The 14,563-nt window shown below is 36.6% G+C and overlaps 1 pseudogene; it reads right to left on the bottom strand.

Annotated features, from left to right (window-relative positions):
* Positions 1-514: 514 nt before the first annotated feature.
* On the bottom strand, positions 515-1,059 carry LOC118854850 (annotated as a pseudogene).
* Positions 1,060-14,563: the final 13,504 nt, after the last annotated feature.

Below are 14,563 nucleotides of genomic sequence, written 5' to 3'. Positions count from 1 at the left end.
TATTTCTTCTTTTGAATGTTTTTTTTTTTCTATCTTGATCCGTTATAGGGTTTCTTGTTGTTGTTCCATTATTTCATAGTCAGTCCTCAACATTCATACATGTAACTTTGGGGACTTCAAGCATCCATGTAATTTTTTTAGTGACCTCATTTTCACTTTTGTGTTGCAACCTGTACATTCACAGCTATGTGTGGCAAAGAAAAAAAATGAGAGGCTTACTGTGTGCATGTTTGTGGAGTGGCTGGTATCCTACAAGGCATTTTACTGGTCTTGTTCACCCTGTTGTTGTAAAGAACTCCCCATGCATTCATTGCATATTTTCATTGTTTGCCTTTAAAACTCAAGTTTTGTTTTGCAATTATGCCCCCAAAGCATAGTGTAAGTCCTTTGGGCTCTAAGCCCAAGTATGCAAAGTCAGTGAGGCAGCATAGGGAGAAAATAAATGTGGTAGATAAACTTTGTTCCAGAATATTAACAATTCAACAATCTATTATATCCTCAAGAAGGAGCTGGCTCATCCTTCGTGATATCCAATGCCATCCACTACATTTTTCCCCTTGAACTTGCCCTGGTATCTATGCTTTGGGTGAATGAGTTCTCTTGTTCCCTCTTGTGGTCCGTTTACCCAATTACCAACATACTTAAAGCCCATCTCAGCATAGAAGTACATTCCTTGCCCGTGCCTTTGGCCAGTAAACCATTCCCCTGTATATGTGTCATTATTTGGAGAGCGATAAACTCCAAAGCCATGCTTTTCATCATTTACCCAGTCTCCTTCGTATTGTGATCCATCTGCATAGAAAAAAGTGCCTTGATGATGTTTTTTATTTTCTTAGTATTCTCCATTGTATTTAGCACTGTTCTTAAATTTGTAGGTCCCCTGACCATGTCTTTTATCATGTTAATATTGTCCTTCATATGTATTCCCATTGGTAATATTGGTAATATTGCTTTCCCACATCCATGCCATTCACCTTCCTCATTGCACTCTCCTTCATATTCCTCGAGATAAGGCAATTTCTCCTCTTCTTCATGTTCCTCAGAGACGTTATCAGACATAACTTCATCACTATGACCATGAGCCCTGCCTCCAGAGGGGTTTAATCACTCCAGGCCACCACTTTTCTGTCAGCAAGCACCACAAAGATGAGATGCATTGGTGCACACTTCCCTCCTGCAGTCCTAAACTCTACATTTTTATCTATTTTTTCAATCTTTTGATTTTATTTGACTTATTCTTGATGTTTCAGAGTCATTAGCTTCTACTTGCCCAATTCTAATTTTTTACAGATTTTTTCTTCTGTTAGATTTTGTGCTTTCTTTTCCATTTGGCCAATTCTACTTTTTAAGGGTTGTTTTCTTTAGTCTATTTTTTCCCATTTTGCCAATTGTATTTTTTAAGGGATTGTTTTCTACAGTCTACTTTTGTCCTTTTTGTCCTTTCTTTTCCAAGATGTTCACTGTCTCTTGCATATCTCTCATTTCTTTCCCCATTTTTTCTTCTACCTCTCCTATTTGACTTTTAAAATCCTTCATGAACTCTTCCAAGAAAAGCTTGGTGGGCTTGAGACCAGTTCATATTCCCTTTTGAAGTTTCAGATGTAGATATATTGACAATGTTTTCCTCTTCTAAATTTGTGTTTTGATCTTCCCTGTCCACATAAAAACAGTCTATCGTCAGTGTTCATTTTTCCTTTTTGCTCATCTTGTTTTGCTATTTCTTGTGTAGCATAGGGGACACTGTCCCAAGCCAGGTGGGTTTTTCTGCATTTCCCCAAGGCTATATTGAAGAAATTGGAGGTCTGGCCACTGGAGGATGGCTGTCCACCTGGGTTGCACAGAAGCATGGGGCAGTTTGGCTGCTGTAGGATTCCTGCCTGACCAGAGCTGCACTAAAGCACTGGGATGTTTGGCTGCTGGAGGATGCCTGTCTTGCTGGAGCTGTGCTGGCACACATGGTAGTTCTCAGAGCTGGAGTCTACTGCTTTCCCCTGGGTATGCTAAGGTATATGGGGGTCCTAGTGTTGGCATTTGCCTGCTCTACCCCTCCGGGGCTCAGGATCTCCCATTGGTTTGCAAAGGTGGGGCTTGCTGCTGGCTTGCTAAGATGCCTCTTGTCCTGGACTATGCTCTCCTTTTACCCAAATGAGACAGACCTTTCTTGCCAATTCTGCAAGTTACCCAGGCTAAAATATTGCTTCACCCTGTCTTTCTGCTGTCTCTGCTGTTCCAGGATTTTTCCTGGGGTGCTATTTTCTGGGTTTTTTGGAGGTCAACAAGGAAGAATGAAAGTGATTTACTACTTACTCTGCCATCTTGGCTTCTGGGAGTCCTATCCATTTGATTGATTATTTATTTATCATAATCTTTAGCTTCCACTTGCCAAATTCTCACTTTTAAGGTGTTTCCTCAATTAGCTTTTGTACTTTCCTTTCCATGTGGGCAATTGTCCTCTTTAAGGTGTTCTTTTCTTCAGTAGATTTTTGTATCTTCTTTTCCATTTGGCCAATTCTACTTTTTAAGCAATTATTTGCCTTTTCTAAGCTGTTGACTTTTTTCATAATTCTCCTCTATCACTCTTTTTCTTTTCCCAGTTTTTCTTCTACTTCTCTTCTATAATTTTTAAATTCCATTTTGAGAGTTCTTCCTGGGCTTGAGACCACTTTTCATTTTCCTTTGGGGTTTTGCCCATTGGTTTTTTGATGTTATTGTCCTCTTGTGAGTTTATGTCTTGGTCATCCCTGTCACCATAATAGCTTTCTACAGTCAGAATCTTTTTTTTTGTCTTTTTCATTTCTTTAAAATTTGATCTCTACTCTCATGGTGGAAGGAACTCTGTCTCAGGCTTCTTGTGTCAGTGGTTGCAAGCCCTGGCTGTTTGCCTGCTGCTGCCCTGAGGCCCACAAGAGACCCTCACATCTGGTAATGTATTGAGGGGGTGGGATAAGGGTGGCTGGTGCTTCTGGAGAGCACAGGGCTCTGGCAGCTTACCTGGTGCTGAGCTGGGGTCCTAGGATGCTGACTGGAGTGTTCTGAGGCCCAGTGAGGTTTTTCTGTGTTGACCGAAGCTACACTTAAGCACGTGGAGGTCTGGCCACTGGAGGATGACTTTTCCCTGGGTTGTGCTGAAGCACATTGAGGTCTAGATGCTACAGGATGCCTGCACTGGGTAATGCTGAAGCCCTCAGAGGTCTGGCCACTAAAGGACGCCTATTTACCCTTGGTGATGCTGAAGCACATGGAGGTCCAGTGCTGCAAGAGGCCTTTATCCTCAGAAATTTCTTGAAGCATATGTTTTTTTTTCAGAGCAGGAGTGTGCTTGTTCTCCAGGCTATGTGAAGGCTTGCTTGTGTGATATTCTGGTGTTGGCATTTGTCAGCTCTACCACCCTGGGGCTCAGGATCTCTAGCTAGTTTGTTGAGGTGGGTCTTTCTGACAGATTGCTGGGACACTTCCTGTTCTGGATTGCCTCCCCTTTTACCTGAGTGAGATGTACCTTTCTTGCCAATCTTCTGAGCTTCCCAGGCTAAAAGACTGCTGCACTCCATCTTTCCACTGGCTCTGCTCTTCCAGGAATTGTTCTGGGGTACTATTTTATGGTTATTTGGAGGTGAATATGGGAGAGCCTCAGTGATTTGCCACTTATTTCAACATCTTCTTGCTCCATTTCTATAACACAAAATATGATAAATGCGTATCTTTACCATAGGGATCCTATATCCTCTCAAGTTGTCATTGTGGTTGTTCATCATTCTTTTGTGAAGATCAATGACATCATAGGGTGATGTCATTGACTTGCGTATGAATTGTATTGAAGTGAGGCAGAGTAATACAAAGTCCTCAGCCTCACTCTTTCAGAGTGATCCAAGTCCAGTGGCAAGATCAAAGTCAAACCAGTTTACAGTAGACCAGAATGTGGTGGATGAACTTGGTGTCTTCAATGTCTGATCAAACTGTAAGCATACATAGCATCTGCCTTCATGGCTATTGGAACAAATTATTCTCATCTACCCCTTCCACTGGGGCAAGTCTTCATATACTTGGGGTAGACATTCTTTTAACTCACCAGCAGGTTTGAGACTTGTGGGTTATCATCAACCTGGCTTTGCCTGTCTGCTGAGACAGTTTTATCAGGGAGAATGGTATAGCTTCTTGGAGCCACAAGTGAGAATTGGTTGGCAGATGAACAATGAAGTTGGATGAACAGCACAAAAAAGGGAGAGGAGCTCACCAAACCCACACACCAGAGGTGCTGATCCTTTCTGAATACTGCATATACTCTGATCACCTCAACAATGTTTAAGTTTTATGGTGGATCCATGAAAATTAGCTAGAAAAACTGTCTGCATTCCCATATACTAATTTTTAATGTTTTCAACAAGATGGCATTTTGTAACATACTAATTATGTGTTACTATTGTGACGTAAAGCATTTTATTAACTTTATAACCCCCCTGAAAACAATTGAAAGATTCTACTTTTAGGGAGTAGCTGAACTAGCTATAATCTCTATATATCATGTAATGACTTTGTTCCATTACAACTCAGTCAATCAGGAAGCATTTAAGTATCTACTAACTCATCTGACACTATGGTTGGCCCTGTGAATAGAAAAAAAGACAAAAATGTAGCAGTCCCTGCATTCAAGGAACTACATTATATTGGGATAAACAATATGAATGTGTATAAGTATATGCAAAATATATACAAAATAAAAATAAGACAATTTTTAGGGGGAAAGAGCTACCCTTCACTGGATGGATCAGGAAAGACCTTGTAGAAGAGATAGCATTTGACCTTTGCATGGCGGGGATGAGGGGTTCTAAAAGACAGAGATTAGAATGATTGCCTCCTAGGCAATGACAGATATAATCAGTTTAAGGAAATTCCAAAATCCATTTATGTTAATTTTAAGTGAATTGGAGCAACCTCAATTACATCAACCACAACATATCAAAATCACATACCAGTTGTCCCAAAAGTTTTAATAATAAACTTTAAGCTTGAAATTGCACTGGGCTTTCAGTCATTCTGTCTATATGTTCAAATAAGAATGGACAAAATGAATGACCATGGATGGAATAATAGATAAATTGTTATTATTTTACTATAATATAATTTCATTCTAAGCAATTTATTATATTTGTTAATATTTTGATAAATGAATAATAATAATAAGAAAAAAATTACTAAAATGTATTAGTGGTCATAATGAATATAGTTTGCAACAATAAATTTTTTAAAAATTTTATTGTGGAGATTTCAGAAGAGATAGAATATATTTATCTTCAAATTTACTATGTGTAATTAGGATAGGGAAGTGGTGCATACCAAATCATCAGGAATGAGCATACATAGAGCGCTTTATATTGCTGGTTAATGGATGTTTCAGTGAGGGTTTGCTAGATAGTCAGCCAATACAGAGAGATATTAGTTTGGGCAATTACTCTCAGTTGTGTTTGATAAAATGAGAGAGAATTGTCAAATAACACTAATAATAATAATCCTTTTCTATAGCAAGCTAAGTGATTCAGCTATCATTACATGTATTACTCTCGCTTTCTTCTTTCATTATGGATCTTCTATAATCCTGATGCTTTCATTATTAACTGGGCTGGCAGATTGTCTGCAATGAATTGTAGAAACTCAGCAGTAACTTTGGCAAGAACACCTCCCATTATTTTTGATAAACTAAAATGGGCCTAGATAGTGCTTGGTCTTCATGATTTTGTGCGTTTGTTCCGGGAGAAAGGAGTCAATAAAATCAGATTGTCAACATGCAACATATGAGCATAAGTATAGCTAATTTCTAAGTGTGTCCACTAGTACTTTAAACTCTAGAAAAGAAAAGAAAATTACAGTACCTTTGATTACTTGCAACTGGGATAGAATAGTAAACAAGTGATAATAACTGGGTATCGGTGTGCTATTTATATTTCAATGGAATGACTACTGTCAGTGTGTGGATTTCATTTTCCATGTATGTTTTGTTGTTGTTGGTTTTTGATAACTAACTTCAAAGACATTGGATATTCTTTTAGATTCATCCATGGATATAGAATGTATGGGTTGGGATAGAAGAAGAAAGTAGTTCAGAGTTTAGTTTATGAAATAGAAACAAAGTTCTATCTGCAATCCAAGTGACTGGTCATTTCTTAATTTTTTTACTGAATCATTTTATTGTATAATGGGTGTTTTGATGACCTGATATACTTTATGTCCAACCACCTAATTGCTCAAATATTATATAAATAGCACTCTTGATATTTAAATATTTTAGAGCTTAGCTGTGCTACAGTTATAAATATTTTTTTTTAAAAAGGAAAAAAAAAACCCAGATATGTGTTTGGGCTAGGTGAGAAAAACTGTTCATAGCAAGAGATAGCTCCTTTTCTTGGTAGAATGGCATATGTGTATATACATATACACACATTTGTGTATGTATGTGTGTTTATATGTATATGCATGTATATATATGTATATATATGTGTGTATATATATGTATATGTATATATATATATATATGTATATGTATATGTGTGTGTGTGTGTGTGTATATATATATATATATATATATGTATATATATATATATATGTATATGTATATGTATGTATATGGGGAGGGAGACAGACAGAAACAGAGGGATATAAGTTTTTTGAACAGAATAGACATCCAGAATTTTGAAGGAGCCCAGTGACAGTTTTAAACCAGTAAGCCAACATGTGACTTCTGATTTGAATAATCTGTTCTTAAGTTAGAATTATAATTATAATGGATGGTCACAATGTCAATCCAAAGATGTCCAGATGGGTTTTAGCTGGCCTGAGTCTAGGCACAAAAATTGGATAATTTCTAGTCTCATCAGATGTTGATCTGATTTAAAATTACTTTAGCTTATTGTAAAAACCCACAGAAAATATCACTTTTGAATATGATGCCATATTTCATAAAGTGTCATTTGTAGTAGTAAATTACAGATATATACATTTTTCTCTTTCAAACATCTCTCAAATGGTCCCATACAAGTGTTCTAACTGCACAAAATTGATGAAATGTAGGAATCTAGCGAGGTATAAGGAACCATTTTGTACTTTCAGTGATTGTTTTTTAAATTTCAAATTGTTTCTGATATGACCCTTTTCCCCCTAGAATTTATGTGACTTTAAAAAAATAAGTATCAATGATATACTGAACCCAAGTTTGCCTTACAAAACTGCTTGCAGAATTTGATGACAGTTCATGTGCTTTCTTTAGGAAGAAAGATATTTTCTTTAAGGCTAAGGAAATGAGAAAAAGGGACATGAGACATATTAGTATTTCAGTAAGAAAGGAAGTATTTTTTAAGACTATGTCCTTTAAATAAATGAAATGGAAGAATGAAAAGGGAATATAAAAAGAGAAGGACCCTGAATTAGGGACTAGCCTAAGCCAATTTGTAAATTAGGTAAAATTTTTCTTTATCATCCCTCTATCATTATTTTTTTTTCTAATCTACCCCTATCATTTTAAGACAATACCCTTTGCCACATATACCCACACAATACATTCTTATTTAATAGAATTGTAAGATCAATTAGAATGAATATTTCAGATACTCTAGTAAATTTTCTAACTTTTATAAAAGAGGAAGCTGAAAATCAGAAAGAAGATTGTGTCAGTGGATAAGAAATAATACTGGACTTTGTATCACCAGATCCAGTTTGAAATATCACTTACATCCTGTGGGACATTGGGCAAGGAATTTCCCCTCTATGGGCCTCAGTTTCCTCACATGTATACAGGAAAATGGATTAGAGAAGTAGTTCTTGACCTGAGGTCCATGAACTTTTTTTTTGTAATTTAAATATAATTGACTTCCTTTATAATATCTAATATTTTATTCCATGTGTTTAGAAAAAAATAATTTAGAGAAAAAATCCAAAGATTTTACCTGATTGTCAAAGGGGTCTGTGACCTTACAAGGGAATGTGTGTTAAGAACATTTAACTAATGGATCTCTACAGTCTTTTCCTATTCTAATATTACATATTTCCAGAGTACATATCTTGTCCAAAGTATCCAGATAATTGGAGTATTGTATTATTCTATTCAATGTGATGATAGATGGTAACAGATGAATGAGCTAATCCTTGTTAATATATTAGCTAGACAATGTTTTATAACTTCACATGACAAAATACCTTAACATAGTTAAACCATGTTTACTCTGTCAAACTGAATTAATGAGAACACAGCAAATGCATCAAAAATTATAATCTTTAATAGGGACAAGGAGTTGAAACTGGGCTTCTATGCAGCAGCAAGTGCTAGGGAGCCAAAAGAAGGGGCTGGATATGGGAATCTTATGAAGTATTTGGGCTGTTGTGGTGGTGGTGGTGTTTGTCCTTCATTCTCTAAGAGGACCATCTCCTCAGGGAAATGATAACATGACTCACAGTTGACTTTGATTTGAATGAGGGCAGAGGGAGAGGGGCTGCAGGTACAAAGGTGTTGGGACATTCTATGGTTTCACTTGTTAAGTTAGTCTACATAACAACTGAAAGTCCATAGAGAAAGTTTGGGAATCCTGGCAGGGAGGGTTTAGGACATTTACAAAATAGTCAAATGCTAGGAATGATAATGTCTGTTCAGCTTCAGGCAATCCATGGGTCTTGGAATGGAGACAAGATCAGCTTCTGTCTGCTGAGTTTGACAACTCCATAAAGGCTTGAAAAGAACATATGAAATACTTCATTTGACATTGATATTGGTATGTACATATATATTTCCCTTTGTGTTTGATGCGCTATTGTGTTGTCTTGCATGAAAATATGGATGGCTATGTTGGTGTAGAACTGTAATTCCTTTCATGCTTGGTGCATGAATAGCTGAACTTTGAATAATCATCAATACTTTAGTCTGAAGGCAGTTTGGTCAGCACAATAATGCTCCCCCAATTACTGAATCTCTTAAGAGATTTCTCCACATTCAACATTACTGGAGACTTGGTAGATAAGCCCTTGGCTAGAGATAAGAAGATCTGAATTCAAATCTAATGTCACACTCCCTAGCTATATGACTCTAGGCAAGTATGTCTGCTTAAGTTTCTTCAAATGCAAAAGGAGAATAATAATAGCATCTACCTGTCAGGACAGTTGTGTGTATCAAATGAGAGAATATTTATTAAAAAATGAAACAAGTCAAAAACCACTTAGCACAGTGTCTGGCCCACAGCAGATACTATATAAATGTTTATTCCCTTCCCATTTTCCAATATAATTTTCCAACAAGTATATTCATATTAAAATTCCACTGTTTAAAAGAATTCTTAAATGTTTATGTGGTCAGAGGTCTGGGACTAGTACAATGACATAGAAATGTTTTTAAAAGAAAAATTTTTTAATAATGCTTTTTAGTTTATATTGCCTTTCTCTGAAACTTGGAAGGAGGTTAATATTAGTGGAGAAAAAAAATAATACTGAATTTGGGGTCAGATGATGTGGATTAAAATGTCCCTTATCAGCTCTGAGAACTTTGGCAAGTTACTTCCCCTCTTTGGGACTAAGCTTCCTTTTATTTATAAGGGGGATGGACTAGTGCAAAGGTTGTTAGCCTGGGCCTCTCCCTTTCTCTCTGCCAGTCATAAAATTAACTATTGCTAAGAACAAAAATGGAAATTTTTCATGTAAATGTCACTATGTAATTCATTTATGTGATCATAATTTTTATCATTCAGTCTTTCCCCAAACTTTTCAACTTGTAACTCTGTTTTTCATCTTTACTGTGACCTTCATTCCATCCACTCCTCAGAATTTTCCCATGCCAATATTCCTGAACTGTCTATATTCTCCTCTCCTCAATATCTTGCTATCATGGTGAATCAATTCAACTTGTTGCCATTCTCTACATTTATTCTAACATGGATCATACCCTGCCAAGCCACAGCCCTGAATTACTACCTTTCTCCTCCCCCTAAACTGCTAATTGCTGCTCAAAGGAGCTATCATAATGTAAATCACATGTAATCACAATGTAAATAATTGCTATCTAGTCTCAACTAAGTTCTCACCACAAGAAGGCAAACATTTGATATCTCCCTACTTGATCCACTTATCTACACTACTTCCAAAGTAGATTTGCCTAATGTTTGAGTTTCTCTTCAAGCCTTCCATGGCAGGTCTCCCCTTACCTTGGGTACTTTCCTCATTAAAAAAAAAAAAAAACCATTCACCTGGGGATCCCTCTTTACCCTGCCACATCTTCATTGCAAAACATTGAGCAATACTCTCCCACTCTAATCTCCTTCACGCTGTTCTTGGATAAAAAGATGACCCTTCTCTTTCCTTCCACATGTGCCCTTGACCCATCCTCTACCAAGTGGTTCAAAAGTCTACACTATAGGTTGTCCTGGCGAATATCAGACCACTGGACCCAGATGGCTCTGGAGGAGAAAGTGAGGCTGGTGACCTTGCACAGCCATCCCTCACTCAAATCCAAGTCAACTGCAAGTCATGTCATCATTTCCCTGATATCATGGTCCTCTTTGAGAATAAAGGACAAACACAACAACATGACAACCTGTGAGGTATTATCTAATATCTTTCTTCTCCTTGGCAGTCAGACTCACAATCTCAACATCCTGTCTTGTCACTCTCCCCAAAATCCTTTGTCTTGTCAAAAAACAACTTCTAAGTTAATCTTCCTTCCCTAAATTTGGAATCTTCTCCCCACCTTTTTCAAATTAAATTTTATTTTATTCAATTATCACTTACCTATTTTTCCCTTTCTCGATCTTCTTCCTCACTACCTCCCTTCACCCCCACTGGAAAAGGAAAATAAAATCCTTCTATCAGATTGCCAAAGGGGTCCATGTCACATGAGCATGTGTGTGGCACATGTGTATGTGTACACATATAAACACGTGTGTGCACATACCCACACCCACACACATGCATGCACACAAACACAGAACCCCTGCTCTATATTACCTTCCTCGGTGTTCTTGTCAGCTCCCATGGGTTCAATTATCTTTTCTGTGCAAAAGATTCTCAGATCTATTTATCCAGCACTAGTATTACTCCTCCTGAGCATCAGTCCAACATCGCTATCTTTGGACATCTCAAAGCAGATAAACTATGACCATATTAAACTCAACATATGAAAAATAGAACTCATTATCTTAAAATCTTTTCCTCTTTCCACTTTTCCTATTACTGCCGAGGGCAACACTATAATACTCATTATGCAAGTACTCAAATTTGGTATTATCTTTAACTTCCAACTCACAATCAGCCAAACTTAACAGACCACCATATCTTATTATTTCTATCTTCACAATATCTCCTATGTATGTTGTCTTCTCTCCACTCAGAGAAACATAATCCTATTTCAGGGCCTCACTCTATCCTGTTTGGATTACTACAATAGATTTTTAACTGGTTTCTCCCCAATCTAATCCACTTTCTACTCACCTGGCAAGGTGATTTTTTTCTGCTATGGCATAGGTCCGATTATGTACCTCTTATTCCCACTTGATAAACTTCACTGTTTATCTATTACCTCTATGATTAAATATTAACTCCTTTAGTTAGCATTTAATGCTCTTCATATTCTGGCTGCTTCCTACCTTTTCAGTTTTCTTACACTTTAGTCTTCTTCACACATTCTACATTCCACAAACACTAACCTATTTGCTGTGTGCAGCATTGCAATATCTGGAATTCTTTGTCCTCTCACATGTAGTGTTTAGTTCCTCCTGCTTCCTCAGCTCAAATCCTACCTATTTCAACAAGCTTTTCCTGCCCTACACAGTTCCATCTATTAATGCCTTTCTTTCCTAGAATGCCTCTCATATTCTCTCTATTTATTGCAACTACTTGTTTACACATAATCTCTATTGAGCTCTAATCATGCACCTCCAATTGCCAATCATTTCAAATTGGATTTCAAACTAAAAACGTACAAAACAGAAATTGTTATCTTTCCCCCAAAACCCATCCTTCCAGATTCCCAGGTTCACAATCATATTGTCACACTTTGCATCTTACTTCACTTTACCCCATGTAGTGAATCAGTTGCCAAATGTTTTTGTTCCTATGTGGTGTAGACAAACTGGAAAACTTGAATATAATTTCTCTTACATTTTCTTCTTAGAATCTTTGTTTCCTTCAAAACTCATCTCCAGTAGTGTCGTCTTCTACATGAGGAGTTTACTGATATCCCCAGCTGCTAATGTGCTCTCCTATTTGTGTTCTAGAATTTATTTTTCCTGTACTTATATATGCACATGTTGTATCCCCCTGTTAGAATATAAACTCATTGAGAGCAAGGAATGCATTTTTTGTCTTTGTATCTCTAGTATATAGCAAAGTGGTTGCCATTATAATAAGCACTTAATAAATGCTTATTGATTCAGTGGTGAATTGATCTCTTCCAGGAGTGGGGAACCTGTGACCTCAAGGCCACATATGGCCCTTTGTGCAACCCTTTGATTGAATCCAAACTTCACAGAAAAAAGTCATTGTAATAAAAGGATTTGTTCTGTAAGACTTGGACTCAGTCTAAAGGCCTCACCCAAGAACCTAGCAGGCCACATGTGGCCTCAAGGCCACAGGTTCCCCACTCGTGATCTAGTCTGTACTCAGAAGACCTTAGTGACAGGACTCAGTTCCTCAGGGAGGATATTCCATTTTTGTGTATGTCTAATGATGAAAAATTTTCTAGTAATTCGAAATCTGTTTCTAACTACATGCCAAGTGATTGTTGTTATTACTGTTCAGTTGTACCTGAATCTTTGTGATACCATATGGGGTTTTATTGGCAAGGATACTGGATTGTTTTTTTTTTCCATTTCCTTCTCCAGTGAATTAAGGCAAACAGAGATTAAGTGACTTGCTCAGGGTCACACAACTAGTGAGTGTCTGAGGCCAGATTTGAACTCAGATCTTGTTGATTCCATGCTCAGCACTCTATCCACTGAGCCACCTAGTTGCCTATGTGATTGTAGACTCAAAATCCCTGCGTTTGACATAATGTCTATCTTTTCTTACAGAAGGTATCTCTGATTAATCATATGGGAAAGCCTGAAAATTTCAATGAAAGGACTAACTTTTAGCAGTCATTTTATAAACCTTTCATCATATAAATCTAATTATCATCTTTCCTCTTTTAACTTAGTGAGGCAGCAATATAGTTAGATCTTTTGCCATCTGATATCATAAATACACTTTTTTCATTACACAGTTTCAGTAATCATTTGAGTCTGTGGGTCAGAATCCTAATTGTGCTCACTAATATCTCTTTGCAAATATTTCTATCTAGTTAATTTAGAACATCAATCACAACTTTGTTATATAATTTCTTTGGTAGCTGACATTAAGGAGATAAGTTATTTTATAATCTTTTCTTCCAAATTCTTATTTTTTATCTTTTTTCTTCCCAAGTCATGGAACATTTCTGAGATAAAGTTACTTATTCCTTATTCTTTAAAAAAAATAATTAAGCCAAATCTGTCTTCAGTGTGATTAGATTCATATCTTTTGATATAATCCATGGGATATATGTAGTTAGAAAAATGTCTGTTTAAAATTAGACAGCTATAAAATGTTTTATTCTAAAACCCATCACAACCAGTATCCCTTTTGTTTGTTTGTTTGTTGTTAATATCTTCCAAAGTACAATAATATTCCCCGCTAAAACCCTTTTCCAATTAGAAATAGTAAAACTGGATCCATAAAATGTTTAACTGACACTAGAGTAGATCCTTATGAAAAAAAGAGCATCAGCAATTTTAGAGGTCATCTAGTCCAAATCCCCAAAATTTTCCAGATAAGGAAACTGAGGCTAAGGAAGTTTTCCACTAAAATGTTACTCTAGTGCTACCTCATGGAAGAAAAGTTCCAGGAGGCAATGTCAGTGAAATGTGACCTGTAAAAGACTTCAAATATAGGCCTTGCTATAGATTGTATATCTATTTTATATATTCAATATAAATTTGAATTTGCAGTGATTCATTACTAAATGTTTGCTTACAGTTTGTAATTTATTTCCTAGACATGAACTTAAACATTCTCTATTAAGACCTAGAGAGTTTATGATTTGTGTCCACAGAAGGAGTATTATTTGAGTGAATATGGTACATTCTATATATTATCAATGTATTTTCCCACCAAAGACCATACCCGGGTGACATTGGAACTGAATGCAAAAATTGTAGTAGCTACACACCTTACAGATTAAATGTCAAGCTGACCCCCCTTTTTATTTTTCATCTTTCTATGGTAAGGTAAGGGAGAAAGAGCCACATTTGCCTAAGCATGCAAAAGATCATGGTGTGTGCAAGGGAAGGAGGGATATGCTATTGAAAGGGAGGGAAGACTTGATCCCACTCCCCAAGTTCAGTTGATGTAGTCACGAATGACAAGGTATTAATTTGTTAATGACACTCCATTTTTCCACAGTTAACCTACAATTTTTTAAAGTTGTGTATTCAAGTTCAATGCTTAATGATTGTTGAAACAATATGCCATTCCTTTAAAAGTAGTGGATACAGATAGGCTTGGTCCTCTGAGAATCAAAAGCCTT

This window comes from Trichosurus vulpecula, chromosome 6 (genome assembly GCF_011100635.1).
Source record: "Trichosurus vulpecula isolate mTriVul1 chromosome 6, mTriVul1.pri, whole genome shotgun sequence".
In the NCBI taxonomy this organism is placed as follows: domain Eukaryota; kingdom Metazoa; phylum Chordata; class Mammalia; order Diprotodontia; family Phalangeridae; genus Trichosurus; species Trichosurus vulpecula.
The sequence above is the reverse complement of the archived record's forward strand: the minus strand, read 5'-3'. Positions and strand labels throughout refer to the sequence as shown.